We start from the raw sequence: 12,361 nt of genomic DNA on the forward strand, positions 1-12,361 counted from the left end.
TTGGTATGATAGGCTTAAGTCTTTCTTGCTTGACCATGGGTATGTGATGGGGTTAGTGAATAAAACCCTGTTCACTCTCAAGTATATCAATGATTTCCTATTTGTTCAGATTTACACGGATGATATCATTTTTGTGACTCTTCTCATGCATTTGTCGCCATGTTTGCAGAAACTATGAGCAGAGAGTTCGAGATATCATTGATGAGTGAGCTCAATTTCTTCCTTGTACTACAAATCAAGCAATACAAGTAAGGTATCTTCATCCACTAGACGATGTACACCATGAATTTGTCAAAGAAGTTTGACATGAGCGATGCTAAGCCCTTAGCAACACCGATGACTACCTCGATCGTGATCGATCTGGATGAAGATGGAGAGGAGGTGGACCAATGAGAGTACATTAGCATGATTGACTCCCTCCTTTACCTGACGGTGACAAGACCTGATATCCATTTCGCTGTCAGTTTGTGTGCTCCCTTCCAGACATCACTGAGGACGTCTCACCACCAAGCGGTGAAATGTATTCTGATGTATCTCAAGCACACTCTCGAGTATGGTATTTGGTTTTCTACCTCTTCTTCTCTTTCTCTTCGAGGTTTTTCGGATGCGAATTTTACTGACTATAGAATTAATAGGAAGAGTACCTCCGGTACTTGTTATTTTTTGAGTACTTCTCTTATGTATTGGTCTTCTCGCAAGTAGCCTAGCGTTGCACAGTCTACTGCTAAAGCTGATACGTAGCTACTGCTAGCTGTTGCTTATAGATTTTGTGGATGATTGTACTTTGAGAGACTATGGATTAGACTTAATGAGTGTGCCACTTTTGTGTGATAACACCAATGTCATAAGCTTGGCAAATAAATCAATTCAATACTTTAGAACCAAACACATAGATGTGAGATTCCACTTCTTGCGAGACCATAATGAGAAAGGAGACATTGAGTTAAGCTACATAGATACCCCACACTAGCTAGCCGGTATCTTTAACAAGCATCTAGATGCAAAAAGATTTGCCTATTTGAGGGGGAGCTTGAAGTATGCCATTCCTATGATATTGTGTGAGGGGGAGTTATTCTTGTATATACTCTTATTTTTGTTGCATTTGTATTGCATCTCGTTATGTGAGATAAACATAGTAGTTGAGTTTTGACATGTCTGTCTTTAGCATTTCCTTTTGCTAGTCTTAAATTTGGCCTAAGTTAAGTAGTTGTGTGGAGCAAGTTTTTAATCTTAGATTTCTCTTGATGCTTTGACATGAAATATTTCAAGCAAGCTAGCTTTCCTAAAGATGAAGATTGGCAATATTATGAATTATGTAGACTATGAAATGCTACATTTTTTTTATCATCATGTTCGTAATTGCTTTGGCTTAGTCAATGCTTGTGATAAGGCTAGTTCGATGAATATCTTGTTCTAGGTATCTTGGTTCATGATAGTGGATTGGGGAACATTCCACTATATTTTCTGTATTTGTCAAATATTTAGCTCATGATAGAACCTTGGGGAAATATGTTGCAAAGATAGTTGTTAACTTGATCTTGTGAAAAACTTGATAACTTGTGTAAATTGAATTCTTTTGAGTGATAAAGTCTCTTGTGCAAAAATGTGATCCAATATGGTTGTCTTGAATCCTTAAGGTGTTTGCCGTATTCAGTCGCATGACACTTTGCTCGGATAAGAGGCAACTTAAGGATAAAATGAAATACAAAGAAATGTACCTAAAATGTTTAATGCTTTTTAGTCACTTGATCAAACTAAGTCTTGGTTTCATATGTGAGAGTTTACAAAGCCTTGTACCATGAATTCTTGTTTGCCTCATATGAGATGGAAGTTAGCTAGTTCTTAATGCTTGTATTGCCTCGGCACAAGTGGATACTTATGTGGTGATCACTTATATCATGATTTGGTGATGTGAACTTAAATGAGCCATTAACTCTTCAGTTTAGGTTGTTGCTCTTTATGTTCTTGTAACACTGTATCTTTTTGGGTCTTTGTGCGATTGTAAGCTCCGCTTTCTACCATTCATAGCCCTTTAATGCTTCTAGCTTTGTGATATACTTGTGAAAGTTCATTACGTTAGGATTTTCATACTTTGAAGTGGTTCTTGCCCTTGATGTTTGCATTGCCAAAAGGAGAGAAAAATATGCACTAAACCACAAAGAAAGATCTTGCATGATGATAAAGGGAGAACATTCATGTAAAAATGTGCATTTATCAAGATGGACCATATACATTTGGGTTTTCGAGGTTTTTTGCTTGTCTTTGCCTGTATTTGCCTCTCTCTTCGAGCTTTTGTAATCCTTTTTATGCCAAATGACATGTCTTCGCTTTCTTCCTGAGTTTTTTTTGGTTCACTTGGATGAGCGTCTTTTGTTTTTCTTCAAACCAAAATCTTTTGTGCGTTGAGAGTTGCTAATGAACTCATCAAGTGGAAGATTGAGAAACCAAATTGAAATGTACCTTGATTTATATGTAATGAGTGATTGACATATTTCTCGATTTGGTTTCGGATTGTTTGAGCTTGGCTAGTATGAGTTTTTTTATGCTTATCTTTAAACTAACCCGAGTTGGAGGAGAATGGAAGTGGTGATTTTCTTTGAGTCTAAGACACTTTGGGAACAAGAAAACTTGACATCCAAATAGCATTCCTAGGCCTATAAATAGATGGGTGTAACACCCGGTTTCAAAGGAACAAAACTGGGCACAACACATGTATGCCAGGATCAAGATTCATACATGTGTTACATCATCAGTGTATCATCATAGTGCCATTATTACAATAACGCTATTAACTTATTACAAAAGGACCTTAGGGTCTAAAAGAAAACACAACTAAACAAGAGAGCTTCAGCGCTAGCGGGTCTTTCATCTTCCATAGGCGTCAACCGGGGGCACACCAGCCTAGAACAACAACTCAGGATCGAAGTCGTCCTCATCGAAGGAACCAGCTTCATTGACAGCTTTTGAACAGCAGAAGGATGCAAAAAAGGGGACAACAGGTGTGAGTACAAAATGTACTCCGCAAGTGTGGGAAAAACATGCTATGGGGCTAAGTCAAGAAAAGGTTAGACACTAGTTAACTGCACTAAGCAACTTTGACCTATGACTTCAGCAACAAGCATCCTATTTACTAAGTGAGGAGACACAACTATGACAAGGGGGAACAACTTATCGGATTCTATTTGACTACCAAGACTCACCAGGTAATTCTATTACCCAGCTACCCGACCAACTATACCAAAACCCTGATCCCAACTAATCAATAAGAAGTCCAAGCCACTCTTGACCGTGAGAACGACTGATCAATCAGGTTTATACTCTGCAGAGTTTGCACAGCTTTCCCCACGAGTCGTGATTCCCGTGTTGCTTCACACTTCCGGGGTGTAGATCCGGGGTCTCACTAAAAGGCCTTTACAAAGCTCCCACCGATCCATAGACACCCACTGAGGTTTCACCACTAACAAACGATTCCATTGCTGCAGAAGCGCACTCTTGTGGCACTTGACCGTCCATTGGTGCCCACAGAACTGAAGGGGTGGCTAATTATTTGGTCAGGTCGTACCCATATAAGCCTCGCGGTTGTGCGGTTTAGCCGGGTTACATGCTTCAAGAACTGGTCCTTAGGATCCCACACAAGAACAACCATAGATCAACAGTGCATTATCCGCACACGTGCATTCCTACACCATCATCATATAAAAATTCTGTTGGGATCCCTATACCATGTTGCTATAAAATTACCATACCCAATTCTTATTGTATATTTATTAGTCAAAATTAACATTTATCCAACTATAACAGAACTAGCATATCTACCCTTCATTACCCATGATTCATCAACAACAACAAGGATAATCATACAAGAGGTAGTAAACCCTATCATGGGATTCCAAATTAGACAAGCATGCAATGAAGGATAACTAACTACATATGAATCTTAAAATAGGAGAAAGATATTCAAGGACACTTGCTTTCAGCTGAGGGTTGTTCAAAGTCTTCAAAAATTTGATCTTACAGAATCCCGAACTGATCACCTCCAAATTGACACACCGAAAAAGCACACAAGAGAAACAACTAAGAACAGTACACAAAACAATAATAAAACTAGGTAAAAACCCTATAAAAAGATTCTACACATCTCTATGAACACTTGAGCGTGAAAATCGCCCATATCGGAGCTACGAGCAAAAAGTTATAAGCTTTTGAAGTTCCTGGGGCTTTTCTACAAATTTTACTTAATTTCAAAGATTAAACCGATTTGTTTTTATACTGAAAATTATTTTTAGTGCACAAGGTGACATCATAAAGCAAATATGAATTATTTTTGAATAGGAAAAGGGTTGTGGACTAGGTCTATGGCTTGTGAACCGAAGGGAGGGACTTTGGTCCACCGTGGACTGAGGGAGCCGGCGGGCATGCACTCGACGGCGGGGTGGCCGGAGAGTAGCCCGGAGAGTAGCCAGACTGGCACTTCGGCGGCTGAACCTCGACGCAAGTGGCGGAACGCGGAGAGGGGCGCGCGGGGATCGTCACCTTGGGGTGCTCGAAGGCTGGGAAGGGCGGTGGATGGCCGACGACGAGGTAGACAACGTCGGCGGTCGGTGAAGGGTCGAGAACGGGCTCCAGCGGCTCGAACGACGATGGCAAGCCCCGGGTTTGACGCTAAAGAGTCTTGCAGGGCTAGAGAACGAGTTAAAATGGCTGGAGACGGCTCGGAAACAGAGAGAAAGGGGAGGCAACATGCTTCACCGAAGTTGAAGAAGAAGGCCTCGACGACGGCATTTCCGACTAAAGAAATGACGGTGAAGGGGTAGCTCGGCTGCAGAATTTTGCAGAGAAGGTAATGGCCAGCTTAAATAGGCGCAAGAGGGGGAGGAAGTGGACCGACCGGGGCAGTTTCCATACGGCGAGCTATTGCCATAAATCAGAGTAATGGAGAAGGAAGGAGGGGAGGGAAAAAAGGGGTGGTTTCCATGCAGCGAGTGAAGGAGGGGGTGGAGATTGTGGCATGGTCGGATTTGGCGAAGGAATGGCTCGGGAGGGGCAGCGATTTTGTATCGGGTGGCGAAATTTAGGGCTGCTCAGGCGGGCGGAAGGACGAAGAAGCAGAGCCGGCTCGGGCGACTCTGCGGTTTGGCTGTGGGCCCATGAGGTAGAGAGATAGAGGAGGGAGGGGGCTGGCTTGGGCGTGGGGGCAGCGACTGGCTCGGGCGAGTGCGGGCAAGTCGACCTGATGGCCCACGTGGGAGAAGGGGAGGTGGCCCACTCGGGAAAAAGAAAAGGAGAGAGGGGGGAGGGAGGAGATGGGTCGGAAGAAGGAAAATCGGCCCGAGAGCACTTTAACTAATTTGAAATTGCTTTTCTTTTTACATTTTAAACCAAATTCAAAAGAGGTTTAAACGAGCGCTTTCTAATGAACTTTTGCAAATAATTTTCACATATAAAAACCTATTACAACTATGACAGCATGAATGCATCAAACACAAATATAACATATGGCAAATTAAGTTTAGAAATTAATTTCTTCTATTAAACAAAATTTACAACTCCTTTTTTAATCCTAGCAAAATTTTAAACTATTGCAAAAATTGAAAATTTAGGGTGTTACAATAGGTAGGGTTGTGTTTGGTGGAACCAACTATTTGAGAGCCTAGAGATAGGTTGAAGGAGATGAGAGGATAGACTTAGCCTATGTTAAAGGTTAGAGCTTTTTGTGAGAAAAATATTTTATAATCTATATAAAATAGGACTGATCTCTGTGTTTAATGAAGTTCATTTTCTCGCATGAGCCTTTATTCATCTCCTTCTAGTCTCCTTCCTTTAGTTCCCTTCTTTTGCAAGTTTGTCTTTTTCTGTTGTGATTTTCGTTCTTCTTTTTGAGCTGTAATTTTTCACTCTTGTGAAGTTGATCTTCTTATTGTTAGTGGCATAAAACGCGCGTACAATAGTACAAATATAGGTATCGCATTCCCTTGTCTATATGTCGTTAACTTGGAGAGTTTCTTCATCCGGTGATTATTTTTTTAAGTTTCTTTTAAAATTGGGAGTTTTTGTGGTTAAAGTCCTAGAATAGTCTTAAATGAAACCTTATGTTCATATCTCATCTATAGAGCCATTGGTTTTTGATTCTTCTATTTGTTTCTCTGTAATTGCTTCTGCTTAAGTTTTTAAGGTACGTTAGGTGATTAAAGAAGACCATCAATTTTGAAATAAATTTATATCACTCTCGATCCTACACTGACATACATTATACAGCTCGCACAAACCCAGTTTTCCCTGGGAAACCATCGCCCACCTATAGCTTGCACAAACCCAATTTTCTCCCTGGGAAACCAACGCCCACCCGTTGTGGGGCGCCAAAAAAATAGGAAACCCAACAGCTAGCTTCCTTAGTGCATCTCCAGGGGAGATCGCATCCCACTCGTCATCGCCACTTTTGCCTGTTGCCCTATAAAACAGGGCTCCAGCAAAGTATCCAAATGGATCGTCATCACTGTGGAGTCGCTATCCCTCCCTCCAGCGTCAGCAAATTTAGCGGTGCACTATCCCTCGCTATCCGCTCATGTGCACGTCGGTGGGAGGAGAGAACCAGCAAGTTGCCAAATGCTTCAAAAATTTATTCCCTTTCCCCTCTTTTATAAATTCAAAAAGTGAACTTCTGAAGCTTCTAAAATCACACTGATTTTTGTGCTCGTGGAATAAATAATAGATAACCCATTTTAACTGGTTCCAACTATAAATCTCTTACGAATTTTAAATTAAAATTTCTCAAATTTGACTGCTTTTGTATTTCTCTTGAATTTTTAGGCATAAATTTAATTCCCAAAAATTAGGAAAAATCCATGAATATTCATCTAAACTAATGCACTTATTTCTAAACTTATTGACAATCCTGAGTTACATAGAGAATTTTAATGTTTAGCGTGTGTTGCTACTGCCTACACTATAACTGTTGAAATTATAGCTATTGTAAAAAAATAGCCGTTATAAATAAATTGGATATAAATAAAATATATGTATATAAGATATAAAGAATGAGATTTAACTAGTCTATTAAAATATAAAAATATAGAAAGGGAATCCTTTAAGTAGATAGTTAAATAAAAATACAGAAAGTCAAATTCAACTAATCTGCTGAAGATATGTTTTTAGTGGGCGCAAGCAAATTGTGGCGTTTTGTGCCCTAGACAAGGGCAGCAGTCTGCCCTGGCGCCAATCAGACCCAAATCGCTGCTGCTGCACACTCGGCACATGCTACAAGGTCCATCGTCCAATGATGGAGGATCCTGAGACGTAGACCGTGCCTGCCATTGTCCCTGTATACTTGCTCCAGATTCCTACTGGATTCCTCTTTAGCCACCCCCACTACCGTACATTGCGATCTCTTGAGCCATCGCTTTTGGGGATTCGCATTAGCAGCTTTTGGGGATCTCTTGAGCCAAACGCTATTGCCTTTATTTTGGTTAATGAAAAGCTCCAGCGTACCCTTTCAGTAACAGTACAGTCCATTCACATGCCAAGAATCATCTCAGGTTCAGCATTGTTGCAGTTCGCCCACTACAGAACATGACTTGTGTTAGAGGTATATATTGTGCTGTACTGTATCTATATAATATCTCTATATTATAAGGAGTTATTTGTATATTACTTACCTATATATATAAACTGATCTATAGTCCCTATAAAATACAAATTACAATTATTAATATGGTATTAGAGCTAAATATTCTCTAGCACGCAACAACTCGTACTAAACCCAAGTATTTACATTTTTTTTGTTGGCTTCCCTCCTGGGGGCTCGTCTCTGCTCCACCTCGCTGCTGCTATGCCGTCGCTGGCCTGATCCGCCTCCTCCTCACCGGATTCGTCTGTGGCTGCACTGCCACCGTCTCGGTCTGCCTCCTCTTGGCCGATCCGCCCGTCGCTGCACCAATCCTATCATTGCCATCTACGTTGCCGCCACACACACTCGTCTCCTGGCTGGATCCCGCCGCCGCCATCCACTCTGCCGCTGGTCCATTCTCTATGTAGGCGCCGCCGATCGCTCATCGTGGGTGGATTGACTTTGGTGCAGCTGTCGTCGCCCGCTTCCTCCGATGAATGCCACTGCCCGCCAGCTTCGATGAATCCCACTACCTGCCTGCTCCTATCCGCACTGCTTGCCTCAACGAGTGGTGCATCTAAGGCGCAGTAGATTTAAGCCAAAAAAAAAATGTAATAGCTACTGCTCTTCATTGTGCTATTGTCGTTGCCACTTATTCAGGATGTCGTCATCTTCTGTTTCTCTTTGGGGTGTTTTCTTTGACGGCATTGACAGTGGAGCTCACTTGGTTAGAGCTAGCCATTGGGCCATGCCTCCTAGGCCGGCACAAGGCCCGCTAATGTAGGCATGGCATGGCCTGACCTGGCTACGCCGCCTCGCCCGTTGTCGTCTCCCTGTCTCGCCGCTGCCCCCGCGCCACCGCAATTACCTGCCACTTTCACTCCGCCCCACCATGCCGTCGCCGTGTTAGGCCTTAGCCATGCCCAAGCCTGTTCGGCCCGACACTGTGTGAGAAACCAAGTTGAAATGTGCATTGGTTTATATGTGATAAGTGATTGACAAGTTTGTGGATTTAGTTTGATGATTTGGAATTAATTGAGCATGTTTATATGTTGCAAATATAATCATCTATGACCTAAAGTGAAAAGGAAATGGAGTTTATGTTTTTCTCTCTGAGTCCAGGGAAATTGTAATCACTCGATGGTCCGGTGTGTAGGAAACTGTACACACCGGATAATTTGGTGATCAGAGGCAGTGCTTGACAGAGTATTCTTTCTTTGGTAGTAAAATTTGGATGTTGCATCAGATGGTCTGGTGTTCAGAGGATGTGAACACTGAATTTTTTTCCAAAGAAGTCTGTTTTTGGTGCTAGAGAAAATTTGCACAGCAGACAGTCTGAGCTGTGTGAGCACTGGAGGATTTATTGGACCATTTAACAGAGACGTTGCAAAATGAGGTCTGATGCAATTGTACTCACCGGATGATCTGGTGATAGACCTTGTACTTACCAGAGGGTTTTCCAAGAGGTTTCCAGAGAAGGAATCACTGTACTCACCAGATGGTCTGGTGTTCACATTTTTCTTTGGACTGCTTTATTTCAACAGGGATTTGATTTGAACTAACTTGTGATAAGTTTACATGGTGTTTTGTAGACACATGTCTGATTATCTCATGATGTGTAGGTGGTGGTTGCAATTTGGTGGCCAACGTCGGGATGATCGAGGCCAACTGGCAGAGTCGAGGGTGATCCTAGTTGTGCACATAGAGGTTAAGCAAAGCTTGAAAGAATGGATGAAGGCGATGTGTTCACAAAGTCAAGCAAAGGGGATGTCGATGCAAGTGACAAGACGACTCAAGGGATCGGGAGCGGGAGAGATTTACTAGCGGTCAAGATCGCAAGACAGAGTATACGTGTCGACATCGGGATGCTTGCTTGAGGTCAAAACAAGCAGCTGTGAGTCACGGTTTAAGAAACGTGTGAGGCGGTTTCGTGGTTTGACCTCAAAACTGTGGAGGGGTGGAGTTCACATGGCATCATCATGGAGCTAGTATCGAGGCGAAGCTAAGTCATGAAAGTGTCATGGTCGTTCAATGGATGGAGCAAAAATGAACCAAAATATACCGGTGGTAGGTAAGAGGTCATTGTAAGCAAGGGGTATTTTGAGAACAAGGAAGCTTAAGGGCTAAGATATCTTCCTAAGCCTATAAATAGAGGGGTAGAGTTATAGGGAAGGCTTGAGTCAGCCATTTGAGAGTCTTGTGATAGGCTTTGAAGGAGACGAGAAGATAAGCTTAGCTTTTATAATAGGTTAGAGCTTTTGTGAGAGAAAAATATTTTATAATCTGCATAAAATAGGACTAACCTCTGTCTTAATCAAGTTTATTTTCTCGCATTTGCTCATGTTCATCTCCTTCTAGTCTCCTTCTTTTGGTTGTCTTGCCTCGGGTGCAAGTCTTTTCGACTGTCGAGGTGATTTTTGTTTTTCTATTTGAGTTGAATGTTTTCACCTTGCTGAGGCTATTCTTCTTGTTGTTAGAGGCATAAAATTCACACATATATGTGTATAAGTGGGTATTGAATCCCCTTGCCTCTATTCCATTAACTTGAGGGTTTTTCTCTAGGTAGTTCGTGTTGATTCAAAGTTGTAAGCTTTTGTACACAAAGACACATATAATGGTCTTGAATAGAACATATGTGTCATATACATTTGTGAAGTCATGTTGCCTCGGAACTTCCCTTCTTAAATAGTCTATTTAGTGTTTTTGCTTCCGCTGAGCTTTTGAGGTACGTTAGGTGATCAAATAGGAGAAGGCCATCAGTTTTGAATGAAATTTGTTGAGGCACCTATTCACCGCCCCTCTAGTCCTCAGCTTCTTCCTAGAGGTGGTTCCCGGTGTGGATCTTATCATGACTTGTATGGTTTTGGATCACGTGTAAGAGGCTTTGATTTTCAGCACTTTGGCAGACCACATTTTCCTCTTCATTATTCTCGTTCCAAGCGTGCTTGTGTTGATTTGCATGCACATGTTTTTACTGCTTCAGGGCAGATGACCTAGTATTGGATTCCTAAGAAGTTTATGACTAACTCCAGTACTGAGCCATCCATGTATTATTCTTCTGCATGTAGATGGTAGGCGGAGGCTTGGAGAACAAGTGGCTCCTTGACTCTGATTGTTCGTAACATATGACCGGAGATGCATCATGGTTCTCAAGTCTCACCTCAATGAAGCGACACGAGTACATCACATTCAGGGATGATCGGAAAGGAAGAGTGGAAGCTAAAGGTATGGTAAGGATGAATGAGAGTTTCTCTCAAAGATGTGGCTTTGGTGGAGCATCTGAGATACAATCTACTTTCTGTATCTTAGTTGTTGAATGAGGACTTAGAAGTGCATTTCAAATGCGATACTTCTTGAGTTCTTGATTCTTCAGGCGCATTGATTTGCCAGATTTCTAGAGTTGGCAGAGTTTTTAGAGCTGATTTTTCTAAGTCTCTTGGTTCTTCTCGTTATTTGATTGCTCAACCTTCTTCTGAGCTTTGAATGTGGCATAGGAGGCTAGGGCATATGAGCTTTGATTTGCTTACTCGTTTGAGTTCCCTAGGTTTGATCCGAGGATTGTCCAAGCTAAAGTTTGAGAAAAACCTTGTCCGTGCTCCTTGTTAGCATGGCAAGATGGTTGCTGTCTCTCACCCACCAGTCAATCTGGTGATGACTGAACGACTGGAAGAATTTCTCCATATGGACACTGTTGGTCCTTTTCGTGTTCATTCGACGGGTGAAAAGTGGTATGTTCTTATCATTGTTAATGACTTCTCTCGCTACTCTTGGGTGTTCTTTCTTGTGAGCATGGATGAAGTGTTCACACACTTTCAGAGCTTGACTTTGAGGTTATTCAAGGAACTTCCTAGTGCTATGAAAGCAATTCGCAATGATAATGGCACCGAGTTCAAGAACTACCTCTTTGATGCTTTCTGTTTTGAGCATAGCGTTGAACATAAATTTTCTGCCCAATATGTTCCTCAGTAGAATAGCGTAGTTGAGAGAAAAAATCGTACTTTGATAGATATGGCTAGAACGATGCTCGATGAGCATAGGACTTCTAGGAAGTTTTGGACTAAGGCTATTAGCACAGCGTGCTACATCTCCAATCAGATTTTCTTGAGTTTGATCTTAAATTTGACATCTTATGAGTTACGTTTTGGGAGGAAGTTGAAGGTTTCACATTTGAGAGTTTTTGGTTGTCGTTGCTTTATCATAAAGTGTGACAATCTTGATAAATTCGAGTCGCGTTCCTCTGATGGGATTTTCTTAGGGTACTCTCTTCATGGTTATTCTTACAGGGTCTTTAATCGTGACACTAACACCATCATAGAGTACTGTGATATGACCATTGATAAATCAACCCCGTGTGCTAGTCCTGTTCTTGAGTGTACATGTGACCAGAAGATGAGCGAAATCATCTTTTGTAGATGGCAATCTTGAAGTTCTCGGGGATGACAAGGATGATCTACTACTTCCTACTACAACACTTGATCCTGAGCTGGTTCCTACCTTTTCGGCATCAGTTGAGGGTCCTGCAACCTCTACTTCTACTTCAGCTGCCTTCGAGCCTGCACCAGCTGTGTTTGAGGAGGAGATTGTCTCACGACACGAAGCTCCTCAACACAATTAGCGGCGACACCCTCCACAGATGATGATCGGCAACATCAATGAAAGGGTAACGCGGTCCAAATCTGCTACTCATGCTTACTTTACTAATTATGCATTTCTTGCTTCCTTTGAGCCCCATGATGTTGCACATGCTTTATCTTATTC

The sequence above is a fragment of the Phragmites australis genome, chromosome 1, assembly GCF_958298935.1.
Source record: "Phragmites australis chromosome 1, lpPhrAust1.1, whole genome shotgun sequence".
Lineage (NCBI taxonomy): Eukaryota > Viridiplantae > Streptophyta > Magnoliopsida > Poales > Poaceae > Phragmites > Phragmites australis.